At 37.0% G+C, this 12,300-nt stretch overlaps 1 long non-coding RNA gene across 1 annotated transcript in view; it reads left to right on the top strand.

The window, feature by feature from the left end:
• Nucleotides 1–10,301, top strand: part of LOC150090425 (uncharacterized) — a 96,193-nt gene extending 85,892 nt beyond the window's left edge. The window contains exon 6 of the long non-coding RNA XR_016546707.1: nt 10,080–10,301. This is a non-coding gene — a long non-coding RNA (uncharacterized LOC150090425). The remainder of the gene's footprint in view (nt 1–10,079) is intronic.
• Nucleotides 10,302–12,300: the final 1,999 nt, after the last annotated feature.

The raw sequence follows: 12,300 nt of genomic DNA, 5'->3' as shown, positions 1-12,300 counted from the left end.
AAGACCAATAGATTGACAGTAGCCACTGGCAGAGGTGAAAGAGATTCTTGCACTGCTTCTATTAGAATGAGCAGAAGCCTGAAAAACAAGATGCATGGTATTTCAGAGACTGCTGGGAGCCATTGTGGTACAAGTAAACACATGGGTTGTGTTAGGGTAGCTAAGAATAGAAACAGGTGCAGGTATACTTGCGTGTACACCAATGCTAGGAGTTTAGTAAATAAATTTGATGAATTTGAGGTATTGCTCAAAACATCGAAGGCAGATATTGTTGAGATATCAGAGACGTGGTGTCACACAGATATAAGGGATGCGGAACTGCAATTTGGGGAGTACAACGTCTACAGAAAGGATAGACAGGATAGGAAGGGGGGAGGTGTTATGCTATTAGTTAAGAAACACATAAAAACCAAGGAAGTGAAGCCAGTCGACATCGCTGGACAGTGCAGTGTGGAGTCAGTTTGGTGTGACATAAACATTGGGAGATCAAAATTGAGAGTAGGAGTGTGCTATAGGCCTAATGACTCTGATGAGTATAATAAGGAACTGTACAGGGAAATAGAATGGGCCAGTAAATCAGAGTGTCTTATAATGGAGATTTTAATTTCCCAGATATTGACTGGAATTTGGGGCTGGATACTCACACACTAGCAGGGCTTTTGTGGATATATTGGATGATTGTTTTCTACATCAGCATGTTCGGGAGGCAACTAGAGGGAGCAATACTCTTGATTTGATTATCAGCAGTGATTCTTCATGCATTAAGAATCTGCAGATAAATGAACCACTAGGTGGCAGTGATCACAGTGTGCTGAAGTGGGATTTACTCAAAGAGGTAACTACCATTAGGGGTAAAGGGAAGGGTTATTGCTTCCGTAAAGGCGACTACGATGGACTGAGACAGTATTTAAATTCTATACAGTGGGACCAACTGATGATGTTACCAACAGCAAATTCAAAATGGGAAGCATTCAAAGAACTTATCTTGGAAGCTACTAGGCTTTACATACCAACTAAGAAATATTGTTCAAGGTTTAGGCCAAAATGGATGTCAGATGAACTAATGAGGCATATGGCAGAGAAGAAAAATGCATGGGATACATACAAATTAACACATGACACAGAAGCCTATGATAGATACAAGTTGATATGCAACCAAGTTACAAAGGAGGTTAGGCAGGCGAAGGCAGATTACGAGAAATCCTTGGCAAGGGATGCAAAGAAAAACAGCAAAGAGTTCTTTACTTATGTAAACTCTAGAAGGAGAGGGATGAATCAGATTGGTCCTCTTGATATTGATGGGTCAAGTGTTGATGATCCTGCTCAGGTAGCTAACAAACTAATGAATATTTTGCATCGACATTCACACATGAGGAGTTATTCAGCGAGGGGAATGCCAGAGGTGTATTTAACTCTAGCAGTAAGTTACAGAATCTTGAAATAACTGGGAGTAAAGTGGAGGAGAAACTGTTGAAGATAAACACAAGAAAGGCACCCGGGGTGGATGGGATCTATCCAGTTATATTAAAGGAGGCAGCAAAGGAAGTAAGCAAACCCTTAGCCATAATTATGAGAGCTTCCTTGGACTCAGGGGAGGTACCCATAGACTGGAAATGTGCAAATGTGACCCCAATTCACAAAGGAGGATCAAAGGCTGACACAAGTAATTATAGACCTGTGAGCTTAACTTCTGTTCCAGGAAAATTAATGGAGGCACTGGTTAAAGAAGCACTGCAGGATCATTTAGACAAGACTTCAGTTATAGCTCAGACACAGCATGGTTTTGTTAAGGGGAAGTCTTGCCTGACCAACTTGATTGGATACTATGATGCAGTCACAAAAGAACTGGATGCAGGGAATAACTTTGATATTATATACTTGGATCTTAGAAAGGCTTTTGATACTGTTGCACATGGAAGACTGCTACACAAATTGGAGCAGTGTGACATTGGAGGCAAATTACTGCTATGGATAAAGGGGTGGTTGAGGGGGAGAAGACAGAGAGTGGTAATCAATGGACACTGCTCATCGTGGACTGATGTTATTAGTGGAGTCCCTCAGGGCTCAGTGTTGGGTCCATTATTGTTTTCTGTATTTATAAATGATATTGATGATGGTATATCGGGATTAATGTCCAAGTTTGCAGACGATACAAAGGTTGGCAGGGTTGTCAAGGACACTACTGACACTATGCTGCTGCAACAGGATCTGGAAAGGTTGAGCAGATGGGCTGAGAGGTGGCAAATGAAGTTTAACATTGACAAATGTAAAGTACTACACATGGGAAACAGCAACCCCAGAGCAACGTATCAACTCTGTGGTACAACACTGACAGTGGTAGAGAATGAAAGGGACTTGGGGGTGGTTGTGCAGGCAGATATGAAGTTCTCTGAGCAGTGCAGACGGGCTGCAAGAGTAGCTCATGGAGTATTGTCAATGATATACAGGAATTTTCCAGCAGGGATAAGGAGGTGATTATTCCATTGTGTAAGGCGATGGTCAGGCCACACCTAGAGTACTGTATACAGGTCTGGAGGCCTCATTTCAAGAAGGATGTAGAGCTGCTGGAACGAGTACAGAGAAGGGCAACAAGATTAGTGAATGGAACAAAGGGGTGCTCTTACGAAGAACGGCTTAAGTTTTGCAAATTACAGTGTCTGGAGACTAGGCACCAGCGAGGTGATCTGATAGAGGTGTATAAAGCCTTGAATGGTTTAAGCATGCTCAATGCTGATGGGATTCTTCCTCTAGCTCAGAATAATCACCTGAGAGGGCATAAATTCAAATTGAGGAAAGACAGATGTAGGATAGACGTGCGGAAATTTGCCTTTAGCCAGCGGGTGGTTGGTTGGTGGAACAGACTGCCATCCCTTGTGGTGGAGGTTGATAGCCTAAATAAGTTTAAGGCTCAGCTGGACAGGTATTTTGAACGAACAGAGGGGTGAAGTGGAAGTGAGTTTTTTTTTTTTTTGGCTGATGCTGCATAAGCTTGCTTTCTTGCATCAAATGCCTCTACTAATGCTAATGCTAATGCTAAAAAATATTCATTTAGTTTGTTAGCTACCTGAGCAGGATCATCAACAGTTGACCCATCAATATCAAGTGGACCAATCTGATTCATCCCCTTCCTTCTAGAGTTAACATAAGTAAAGAACTCTTTGCTGTTTTTCTTTGCATCCCTTGCCACGGATTTCTCGTAATCTGCCTTTGCCTGCCTAACTTCCTTTGTAACTTGGTTGCATATCAACTTGTATCTATCATAGGCTTCTGTGTCATGTGTTAATTTGTAAGTATCCCATGCATTTTTCTTCTCTGCCATATGCCTCATTAGTTCATCTGACATCCATTTTGGCCTAAACCTTGAACAATATTTCTTAGTTGGTATGTAAAGCCTAGTAGCTTCCAAGATAAGTTCTTTGAATGCTTCCCATTTTGAATTTGCTGTTGGTAACATCATGGTAACATGCTGTTGGTAAATCTGGGGGACCTGCTTTGCACTGACCTTATTCATCCCCAAATGTTTGCATGGAGGATGGTTATAACTGTTCCTTCAGATATGTCACATTCCCTAGAAATTTGGGACAACTTGAAACGTCTGTCATTCAACACAAGTGTTTCCACAGCTTGGCACATTTCTGGAGTGGTTGCTGTCACTGGATGTGGATCATCTTTGATGGACTCTACCCTTCTTGAATTGTTTTGGCCAGAATTTCACCTGCAACTCTGAAGGTGCACTGTTGCCATACATAGCAACTGTCCTTTCATGAATGGCCTTTGGCCCATTTCCTTCTTTGATAAGAAACTTGATGACTGAATGATGCCCCAATTTCAGCAAATCCATAATTTGATACTGGTGTCTTCTTTCTATTACTGCAGCAGCACAACCTAAAAACATAGTGAGGTCAAAATTAGTATGATTTAAGTTGAGATATATAGGAACATGATAAATCATGAATCATTGAAATATAACTATTATGGGAAGTACCTTGAGTAGATAATTTATTGAACGCCCCTTGTACATTTTGGAGTTTCTTTAAAATTAAGAACATTTAACTTAAAATAGTTGTGATGGTGTATATATTTTTGTGTATGGTGTATATATATGTGTGCGTGTTTACACGTTTCCACTTGTAAAAGAGTAAAATTGCCTCTAACTATAAAAGAATGCACTCTGCCTAGGATTTATAGAGCTGTGAACAGTTGTGAATTTCAGTTGGGTTTATTATATTGATTGATATATTTTGTTGTTTATTATATTGATATTATCTTTTCTGGTGGAAATATGTTATCATGTGGTTTCAGCATATTGTGAGTGGTGATGTTTTAACATTTGGTTCTTTGATAACATTGTTTGCCCAAATTCCAAACACAAGTACAGTAATACGTGCATTTTTGAGTTAACCATGGTTCTAGCTCTTGTGACTGCTAAATATGGTGCTATTATTTTATTTTATTTGTCTTTTAAAAGCTAATATGGCCATTTCTGGTGTATAAGCAGGAAATTGTTTTTTTTTTTTTTTTGGCTCATTTCCCCTTTACCACAACACTTTCATGTACACCTTTTCTCAATATCGATTTTGTTTGGCTGAAAAAAGAAATAGTACTTCGGGACTCATTGAGATCTAAAAATGACAGAACAGTTAAATGAGTTGAAATTAGGTGTATCTAATATGAATGTCAAAAAGCATTTTTACACAAATACTAGTGCTAACCTAAGAATAAAAAAGCTCTGTTGAAGGCTGCTGCCTGCATTAATTTGGATAGATACACAACCCTGTATAACAACAGCTTTCTTGTTACCTTCTTCAGTAGCTAAACAAGTTGAATTATTATTAACAACTAATAAAACTATGTGACCTAAGTTTCTTTAATATTAAAGCAATGGATACATCTGCAAGTGTAGGAAAGTTCCAACTGTTCTTCAAAATATAATTCTGAAGGAATTGTTTGAAAGTGTAACCTGCACCAACAAGATCTACACTATCCTTCCAAAAGTCATAGAGTACCCATGATTCTAAAAAAAAAATGATTGCAAATATACATACTTTGGCTATAAAGGCAATCAGCTGTTAATCAGGAATCCATTTTAAATCTTTACATTGAAAGAGCTGACGGTTTCATGGGTGGATGATAATTGGATATCATGGGGTGTGTAGGAAATATATGCATGTTGTTGCTCAGAAATTAAACATTTCCCCCAAGTTGATATTTGGTAATGTGTGATGGAGAAATTGAATCGAAAAGTGATGCTGAGTATAAAAAATGACCAGGTAGGTGGTTAAAATACTGACTGAGAGGAGCCAAAGTGCGTTATGATTGGTTGTTACCGCATCTCGTCATGACACTGAAGGGTCTGAGTCAGAACTGTGAGCCATCGCATGTGAACCTGCATTTCCTTGACACATAGAGAGTTGCATATCATGAATTTTCACAGATATGCAGTCCACAATCCTTTAACAAAAACAAACACACGTTACCAGTTGTTATGATGGAAGGTACACTGAACCTGGACTGTGATTTAATGGAAGCCAGTGCTGTGGAGCTGCAAGTCATGCCAAAATGCTCCTCTGTTGGACCTGTTTGGATACGAAGAATCTAGAGAATGTTTACTACTTAATGTGGTATGGACTAAGTCCACAGGTCACAGTGTGTGGAACTACAAATGCTGTTGGAAGGTGTAAGGGCTGCTTTCCTAAATTGTCACAACATAGCATACAGAATTCTCAAGAACACCAATATAGGACATCGGTGTTCTTGAGAATTCTGTATGCTATGTTGTGACAATTTAGGAAAGCAGCCCTTACACCTTACCAGCATTGGCAAAATGCTCTATGCCAAAAAAACAAAGCATACAGAATATGTAGGACACAGCATTTGTGTTCCGTGTACTGTGACCTGTGGTTCTAATCCATACCACAAGAAGTGGCTGTCCCGACTTAACAGTTTGGACAGCACATTCAGGTAATAAGCATTCACCAGACATCCTCCATACCCAAACACGTTCAGTAGATAGGAAGAGCATTTAGCATGACTTGTTGCTCCACAGAACTGATTTCCATTGAATCACAGTGCACGAACTACAAATGCTGTGTCTTACATTGATCTTGAAAATTCTGTATGCCCTATGTTGTGACAATTTAGGGAAGCAGCCCTTGCAACTTTCAATGCAACAGTTCTCTATGTCAAAAAACAAAGACTTCTACATGCTTGGTTTGAAGAGAACACCAGAACATTGCTGTGGCCCACATAAAGGTCTGACCTCAACCCAACATTTGAGATGAATTAGAACAGAGAATTAGGACAAAACCAAGATGTCACACTTTGTCAGTAGAGCTGATTTTCTTTAAAATGATTGGAACACAATACAACCAGAAATTAGTAAAAATGTCTTCCATGATCCATTGAAACATTCATTATGACCCAAAAAAGCAAAGCATACAGAATATGTAAGACACAGCATTTGTGTTCCATGTACTGTGACCTGTGGTTCTAATCCTACATTTGGCTTTTAATTCCATTAATAGTGCATTGGGGACCTTTGGCCATAATGAGTGCTTCAGTTAATAACAGTAAAATATAATGTAATTAATATTAACTATTATAAAGTTATTGTAGATGTCCTCATACTTTGTCAAGAGTACCTCCCTAATATGAAAGTCTTGATGTTGTGCTACTCTAAATAAAAAAAGCACTGTTCTAATGAAGAAATATATTGCTATTTATTAAAGACTATGACCAGACTTCGATTTTGGCTCTGATTTGAGTCATCGGTGATCAGGTAGGCAACGTGAATATGTGAGCAACCCAGTGACCAGATATATCTACATGTGAGATGGTCCAATAAGTCAAGTAGACATTAGCACTATATGATACAAGGGGGCGGGCCCATTTCACCCATCCGGTTGCATCAAATGTTGGTCGAGTTCAGCCTTAAATTTATTTCAGTTATCAGCTTTAAAACAACAGATGGAAGTCTGTTCCAGCAAACAACTACCTGATGGCTAAAGGCAAACATTTATTCTGCAACTGTCTTTCCCCAATTTGAATCTGAGCAGTTGGAAGAATCCCATCAGCATTGAGCCTGCTCAAACCATTCAAGGCCATACATAGGGAAGCCATGCATCAGATCCCTTGCAGATTCCTGGTAAGGCACCCCCCCTTTTCCCCTCTCACCAATCTTGTTGCCTTTCTTTGTACTTGTTCTAGCAACTCTACATGCTTCCTGAAATGAGGCCTCCAGACCTGTAAGCAGTACTCAAGGTGTGGCCTGACCATTGCCTTATACAAGGGGATAATCACCTCCTTGTCTCTGCTAGCAAAATTCCTATATATCATTGACAAGACTCCATGACCTGCTTGGCAGCCTGTCCACACTGCCCAGAGAACTTCATATCTGACTGCACAATCACCCCCAGGTCTTTTTCATTCTCCACTTCCCTGAGTGTAGTACCACACAGTTGGTACATTTCTCTTGGGTTACTGCTACCCATATGCAGTACTTGGCATTTGTCGATGTTAAACTTCAGTTGCTACTTCTCAGCCCATCTGTCTAACTTTTCTAGATCCTGTTGCAATAGCATACTGTCATTAACCCTACCAATCTTTGTGTCATCTGAAAACTTGAACATTGAGCGTGATATACCTTCATTGATAAATACACAATACAACAATGGGCCCGACACCGAACCCTGAACAACTCCACTAATAACATTAGTCCACAATGAACAGTGTCCATTTGTTACCACTCTCTGTCATCTCCCACTCAACATCCCTTTATCCATTATAGCAACTTGCCCACAGTATCAAAAGCTTCCTGAAATACAAATATATATTAGCAAAATTATATTTTGCATCCAGTTCCTTTGTGAACACATCGTAGTATCCAATCAAATTGGTCAGACAAGACCTCCCCTTAACAAACCCATGCTGTGTCTGAACTATTATTGCAGTCTTGTCTAGGTGATCCTGCAACGCTTCTTTAACCAGTGACTTGATTATTTTCCCCAAAGCAGAAGTTAAATTAACAGGTCTATAATTATTTGTGTCACCCTTTGAACCCCCTTTGTGAATTTGGGATACATTTGCACATCTCCAGTCCACAGGGACTTCCACCGAATCTAAGAATGCTCTCATAATTATGGCTAAGAGTTTGCTTACATTCCTCACTGCCTCCTTCAATATAACTGGATGTATACCATCCACCCCAGTTGCCTTTTTTATATTTAAATTCGATAATTTCTACTCCACTTTTATCTCCATTATTACAAAATCATTTAGCTCCATGTTAGAGTTTAGTAACCTTCTGTCCTCCCTTACAGAATTCATCATGTGTGAATGTAGATGCAGATTACCCATTCAGTTTGTCAGCTATCTGAGCAGGATCATGAAAAGTTGAACCATCAATATCAAGTGGACCAATCTGATTCATCCCCTTCCTTCTGGAGTTTACATAAGTAAAGAACTCTGCTGTTTTTCTTTGCATCCTTTGCCAAGGATTTTTCATAATCAGCCTTTGGTTGCCTAACCTCCTTTGTGACTTGATTACAGACCAGCTTATATCTACCATGGGCTTCTGTATTGCCTGATAATTTATATGCATCCCATGCATTTTTCTTATGTGCCACAAGCCTCATTGGTTATTTAATTCTAAATCTTGAACAGTATTTTTTTAGTTGGTATGAAAATCCTATTAGCTTCTAAGACTAATTCCTTGAAGGCTTCCCATTTAGAATTCACTGTTTTTAGCATCATCAGTTGATACCGCTGTGTAGAATTTAAAAACTGTCTGAGCCCGCTGTAGTCACCTTTATGAAAGCAAAAACCCTTCCCTTTAGCCTTGATGGCAGTTACATCTTTAAGTAATTCCCATATCAGTACATTGTGTCACCCAGTGGTTCCTTTATCTGCAAATTCTTAATGCATGAATAATCACTGCTGATAACCAGATCAATAGTATTACTCCCTCAAACATGTTGCTGTAGAAAACAGTCCTCCAATAAATCCACAAAAGTCTTGCTAACTTGTGAGTGACCATTACACAAGTTTCAGTCAATGTCCGGTAAGTTAAAATCCCCTATTACAAGACAATCTGATTTACTGGCACAGTTGTTTGTTATACTCATCAGTCATTAGGCCTATAACTCTAATTTTCCTTTTCTCAGTGCTTATGTCACACCAAACTGACTCAACACTGCACTGTCAGCCAGTGTCAACTGGATGCTCTTCCTTATGTTTTGTGTGTTTCTTAACTTACAGCATCCTTTCTGTACACGTACTCCCCAAATTTGAATTCCGCACTGCTTATATCTGTGTGACCCCATGTCTCTGAAATCCCAACAGTATCTGTCTTTGATGCCTTGATCTGCACTTGAAATTCATCAAATTTATTTACTATACTTCTAGCATTGGTATACATGCACCTGTTCTTACTCTTAGTTATCCTAACACAGCCCATGTATTTACTTATTCCATGATGACTCCCAGCAGTTCTTGAAATCCCTAGCAACTTGCTGGAGATTTCAAGCAATCTATCCATCTCCTCCGTTGTCTTCCAGTTTTCTTCTAGCTCCTCTTGGTACCATTCTATTATTTTCTTAGTCCATGTGGCAGCATTACAGCTTGAGAATTCAGAAATTAAGAAATATTTTAATTTTTGCACCATGAAAAATCTGCATATACTTTTCATGATGCAAATATAAATACAAATATATTTATATCATAAGATACTAAATTTTAGAATATGACGGGGTTTTTTATTATTATTTTTTTTTTTTTTTAACCATAAATTACCACTGCAAAATTTTGTCAAATGTTGATGTTAACAAATTTTTTTTTTTTTTTTATAACAGCTAAAATTTATATTGAAATACTGATTTTTTTTCTAAGTAATTAAATATGTATACTGTTAAAAGAAAAATATGGGGAAATATTATTTATATCAGTAAATCTAATTGGGAAATTGATTTCATTGTTTCCTTCCATGTGTTTTTTTAAATTTTTTAGTAAAATAATCTTTACAAAATAATTAAAAATTTTAAATGTGTTAATTTGTCAAATTCAGTTACAAATTTTTTGCTTAGATTTCAGAAGCCTTCTGCTGGCCTCTTTTGCTTCCTTACTAGTTCTACCAGTCAGCACAAGTAGTTCACTATGCATCTTGCTGGCTCCATGTAACTATGAGACCAACTGATAGCTTCTGACAACATATACAAAGATTTGTTGGGTTCCCTTTTTTTTTTTTGTTTGTTTGTTAGAAGCTAGTTGCCTGTGTCTAAATCTATTCTTAATGTGTTATTTTTATACATCACATTTTTTTTTTTTTTTTTTTTTTTAATTCTCAAATTTACCTGAATACATTGGAAATATTTTTGCATGTACATTGAATTTTCTGTATTAAAGCATCACTGATATACATAATCCCCTCTCACACACACACACACACACACACACACACACATACATTAATCAAATAGCAAATTATTAATCATGTTATTTTGCTCTCCATTGATTGTATTGTGGTTTTATGTACCTTACCTTTTGATATATGGTAATGGTAAACAAATTTAGTTATGTTGCAAAATTTGGAAGTTAATATATGTGAAAAAATAAGATAGAGATTTTTGTATACTGGTCGTAGCTGTTTTATAACACCAATTTACAATACCATTTTACAGCTTTCAGTATTCCAGAGCAGTTTCTCTTTTATTTTATTATTATTATTATTTTTTTAATTGTACTGTGTTGTGTAGTTTGCAGCTGTATCTGATCTGAGTATTACAACTAGAGTGATCATATTTGTGAATAAAATGTTTTATTTTACCTGTGATTACAGTTATACTTCAAAGAAATTTTTCAAATTTGTGGCTTGGATTTTTTTTTTCAAACATAATAATGACCTTGTGTTGAGAGAATTGTCTGTATTGTTCAGAATGTTAGTCTTCAAAAAAGATGAGTAAGTGTGTACACATTTATTCACACCCATCTTAGCAACGTTCATTCATGCAATATATATTTTGTCTCATTAAGTCTGATGTTCTGCATTAAGACATTGGCCAAAAGCATGATGTAACCTCATCCTCTAGACCAGTGGTACACAAACTCTAAGTGTGACCCATTTCCTGGATTGTAAAGCAATATAAGGAATCCAAAAAAAAAAGTAAGCTAACACAAAAATGAAAGGAAAGTGGTATGAAGCCAACTCATAAAATTCCTTTCAGAGCAAAAAAACAGAAGTTTTTATTATATACGTCATAAGATTTTAATTTTTGTTTTCTTTATTAATGTTCATTATTTAACAGATTAGCTTCAATTTCTAATCTTGTGCTGGATTTTTGAGATCCTACATGATTTTGACAAGTTAGTGTTCTTCTTCTTCATCTACTTGGTCCACAAACTGAAATTCCCAGCATGTTTCATAGTGGTATTTTCTTTATTTTCTCCATTGAAATTTCCAGAAATCTCTGTTAGTTAACATGCAAGCAGGATCAGGTTAAGCCTAACCTTGATATACAAATCCAAAAAACAAGAATTTAAGGGTCTGTATCTTGCATCCAATTATTGAAGTGCACCCACTTTACATTTTATGACAGAACCTCCAGTCATTACTGTCTGACATGTAATGGGAGAGTGGCTGGCATATGATTTTTAAAGCACGTGAGTTTTCCGATTGACATTTCACTCACTCACTATCAGCCAAATAATAAGAGTGCTAATATTCAAAACTCCCAAAAGCTGTTATAATGTGTGGTTTTATTTTTCAAAAAAAAATTAAAACTATATGTTTTTAATATAAAAGAAATAGATTTTTCACAGTTATGCTCATCGAAAATAAGGTTGCGTTAAAAAGCAAATAATGTTGAATTATTTCTTGCTGATTTTTCAGATTATTTGGATAATTAGATATGTTATAGAATATCTTAAAATACCGTTATGATTGGACTAAGTTCAATAGCAAAGCTTAATTAGACGGTACTCACCTTATATAATCTGCAGTTGTTACTTGGAGTAGGATTGATAAAGAAAAGTTTAAATAATTTAGAGGTTAAATGAGTTTATTAGTAAGGATACAGGATTAAAATTAAAACGGAATTAAAATATGCTCAAGGAAGTAGAAGTGCACAACTCCGTCCTTGGTTTTCATTGAAGAATTAATTAATTAAAAACTCTAAAATATATGAAACCCGGTGAAGCCAAAAGTCATAACGACTGACTTTCGTTTTTTAAACGTCTTCAGTTGGCAATACTCAGTGAGGAGGGAACGGGTGTTATTTAAAAGAATTTCTATGTTTCCCTGATGCTTTT

This window comes from Mastigoproctus giganteus, chromosome 2 (assembly GCF_048544385.1).
Source record: "Mastigoproctus giganteus isolate SK-2022 chromosome 2, ASM4854438v1, whole genome shotgun sequence".
In the NCBI taxonomy this organism is placed as follows: Eukaryota; Metazoa; Arthropoda; class Arachnida; order Uropygi; family Thelyphonidae; genus Mastigoproctus; species Mastigoproctus giganteus.
The sequence above is the reverse complement of the archived record's forward strand: the minus strand, read 5'-3'. Positions and strand labels throughout refer to the sequence as shown.